Source organism: Phodopus roborovskii, unplaced genomic scaffold, assembly GCF_943737965.1.
Source record: "Phodopus roborovskii unplaced genomic scaffold, PHOROB, whole genome shotgun sequence".
Taxonomy (NCBI): domain Eukaryota; kingdom Metazoa; phylum Chordata; class Mammalia; order Rodentia; family Cricetidae; genus Phodopus; species Phodopus roborovskii.
In genome coordinates this window covers 56,725,973-56,729,867 of record NW_026126480.1, presented here as the reverse complement: position 1 = coordinate 56,729,867, position 3,895 = coordinate 56,725,973, and positions in this window count along the sequence as shown.

Here is a 3,895-nt window from a genome sequence, read left to right as displayed (position 1 = left end):
ATCCTGGGGCTGGGAAGCCGGTGGCAGCTCCCCGGTTGTAGTTTGAAGGAAGGAAGAACTAGTAATTTTCTAAATTTTTTTTTTTCTTTTTAAAGATTCGGGGCCTGGAGAGATGGTTCACTGGTTAAGAGCATTGGCGGTTCTTCCAGAGGACTCTTCAGTTCTCAGGATACACATGGCAGCTCACACTGTCTATAACTCCAGTTATAGGGGATCTGACACCTTCACACCAATGCACATGAAATAGTTAAATAAATTAAAAATTCTATTTATTTGGTATAGTGTGGGCCCATGTGTCTGTAATACAGAGCTCAGGTGGACCTCAGGGGATGGATGTACTTGCAGGAATCTGTCCTCTCCTTCTACCGTGTGAGTCCTGAGGATTCAATTCAGATGTGTCTGGTTGGAAGCAAGTGCCTCCCATGCTTGAGCCACCTTTCAGGTCAGGGTAGTTTTGTTTTCAAAGGCCGCGGTGTGGGGAGTGTTCCCTTAGAGCACTTGTACCATCTCTTTACTTAAATTCCTCTCCCCACCTAGGCTTCATCCCCAGGCAGAACCACAACCTCACTCAATCTTTCACTTCAGGGTGCCTCTTTCGTTGTGCTAAATAAAGGACCGAGGCCTCGGAAGGGAGGTCCGTTCATCCTGTTTTACCCGGCCTGTGAAGTGCAGGTGGTCCTGAGGGCCCTTGTGCAGGGCGGCGGGTCAGAGGTGTCAACACCCAGGAAGGCAGGCAGGCTACCCGCCAGCCTGCCTCCTCCTCACTTCTTCCATTGCCTGAAATCTTTAGTCTTCATCTTTCCGGACCTTTCCCTCCACCCCAACAGACTATTTTCTAGATTTAAAAGGCAAAGCTACAACCTAAGGTTGGACTGTAGATGGGCCAGGGCAGACGCAGCCATGACAAAATGATGAGTCAAGAAATCGAGGTTTTGCAGGCTGGTTCTTAAACTACCGCAGACACAGTTCTACTCAACTATTGTTTCCCCTTCAGAGCCTATTTAGTCCGGCTCCCGGCAAGGGGATAACCGAGGAGGGGGAGTAGTCCCTGTTTATCTCTCACCCTACAGCCGGGAGCCTGGAGCCGTCTGGGATCTGGGTCCAGAAGAATACTCTCTGGCCCTATGGGGCCCAGCGGTTTAGGTTGCACCCTGGGTCTGGTTTGGGATTCGAGCACTGGGAACTGAGATAATCTCAGACTGAGCCTCAGAACTGTACTCTCAAAAGGCGTTTGTAAACACCCGGTTTCTGCCTGCGAGGACAGGACTCAGGTCACTAGTGGCTGTCTGGGAGTGGACTGTACTCTAGAAGCGCGGTCCAGATCCAAGGAAGAGGAGCTGGCCTGCCTGAGCCTTCTGCTAAACTCTTTATAGCCAAAAACAGCTCGGAAACTGATTAATCTTCGTTTAGTTACCAGACGCAGGGCCCCAGAGCTCCCACCATGGGGTAGACGCTTCCTGGCACAGATCTAGCTTCACGTGAAACTGCTGCTTAGAAGTGTGATGGGTCTTCATAAAACTTTCCCTGTGTGTGTGTGTGTGTGTGTGTGTGTGTGTGTTCCTCTGCCCTGCTCCTGCTGCTCCCTCTCTTTTGCCGCATTTCCCCTAAGAAACCAACGTGTATATTAAGTCCCATGTGTAGTTTAAAACTCGAAATCCGAGACAGTAATTTGGAAAGGACCCAGAGGTCAGCAAGAACCTTGGTCCTGCGCAGGCTGATGAAGTAGTCAGAGAAGTAGGTGGACTGCTGTGCAAGGTTGGACAGTCACTGCAGAGGAGTGCAAGCGGCTCTCCATCCCTCCTGCTGCCGCATCCAATGTCAGGTGTACTCAGAGTGCTTGGCTGGGTGCCCGGGTTGGATGACACACACCCATTTTTTCCCCTCTCCTTGGAAGGAAAACAGTATTACTTTTCCTAGGCGGAGGTGTTTAAGGAGTGGTAACACCACTACCACCCTGAAGGTGACAGGAGCTGGCTGTAGTGTACTGGCTATCCAGTTAGTTCATAACCCAAACTTGGTAAGTGCGTATGTACGTGTGTAGTGTATGTATGTATGTATGTATGTATGTATGTATGTATGTATGCGTGCGTGCGTGCCCTCGAAGGTGCAGGTACACTGGAGTCAGGGCACCCCTGTGCAGGTCAGGTGCCTGAGGCGGAACCCAGGTTGTAAGGCTTGGCCACAAGCACCTTTACCCATGGAGTCCTGTCTCTAGCCACACACTCATTAACTCCTCACTGCATTTTCTCACTTAATCTTCATGCCACAGGGCAATTTGGTTCCTATTTTGCTGATAGAAAACAGACCTGGAGAGGTTAGGTTAATTCAATCTGCTGTCTTTACCCCTTCACAGTTTGTGATTTTTGCCCCCAGCTTGGAGCCTAACTAGCTGAAAGCCCTCTACACTATTTACAAGAAGAAAGGACATTCCAGGAAACCCAAGACAAAGTCTCTACTGTCCATCATTCTGCAGGAATGATAATAGTGGCAGCAACAATAATGATTATTATTTTGAGGCAAGATCTCATGTATCCCAGGCGTAAAATCTGTGTTGTAGTTGAGAATGACCTTGAATTTTTCATCCTTTTGCCTGCAGTGATCACAAGGGGATGGCTGTGAGGTAGAACCCAGGCCTCTTGAGTACCAAGAAGTATTGAGCTCTGCAGCCCCAGTCTTAACTCAAACTATTTTTTTTAAATTTATTTGCATTAGTATTTTACTTGCATGTATGTCTGTGTGAGAGTGTCAGATCTTGGAGTTAGAGGAAGTTGTAACTTGCCATGTGGATGCTGGGAATTGAACCAGGAACCTCTGGAAGAGCAGTCTGTGCGCTTAACCTCTGAGCCATCTCTCCAGCCCTGCACTCACATTCTTTAATGGAAACTTTTGTGCACCATGCATGTGGTGGCCTGGTTTTCAGAGTTTTAAGAGGTTTTAATTAATGAAAAAAAAATGTTTTTTTTTGGCCCGGTAGTGGTGGCACATACCTTTATTCCCAGCACTGGGGAGACAGAGGCAGGGGGATCACTGTGAGTTTGAGGCTAGCCTGGTCTACAGAGCTAGTTCCAGGACAGGCTCTAAAGCTACATAGAGAAACCTTGGCTTGAAAAAACATAAATCTGTTTTGTAAGTGAGGAAACTGAGTCTCTGAGAGGTTCAGGAACCTGTCTAAGCTCACACAGCTGGCAGGGGCAGAACCAGGCCATTTGACATCTAATTATTGCTTTTGCCTTTATCAGGAGGGCTCCCAGGTGTCAGTGTGTGCACATCATGTGCCCTGCCCCTTCTTTTCTCTCTATGGTGTCTGTGGGCATCTGCCTTCATGGGTGCTAAGGCCTGCAGATCCTGGTCCCTCCACATGCCCTTTCTCGCCCCCCTGGCGCCTCCTGTCCGATTCAGCACCGATGGAGGCCTGGCCAGGGCAGAGATTGATGAGACGAGAGAACCTCAGCTGCCTGTTCACGTTCACTCAGTCCGCCAAACACTCGGTGATTAACTCTGGAATTGAATTAAGGCAGAAGCTCCTGGCCTTGGCCAGGGAAGGGGGAAGGGCGCGTGGAAGCAGGGCTGGAGCGAGAGAGCGAGCGAGAGAGCGAGCTAGTGGCAGCTCATTGGTGCTGGTGCAGGTTTGTAAGGGCCTGGAGTCCTGGTCTCAAGTGTGTGGCACAACCTTCCTTGCTTTTCCTTTTCTCCCTCCTCCCTTTTTCCTTCCTCCCTTTTCCCTGAGCTCTTGGGCTTGACCTAGAAAAGAAGGAAGCACCTTTCCCAGGGAGAGTACCCAACAGGACATGGCAGCAAGGCAGGGAGAAAGGGAGCTGCTTTGTCTGTTTGGGGTTTGGATTGTGAGAGGCTAGTGTATTTGGGCCCCAAGCCTCCTCAATTCTTGGGTGGCTTT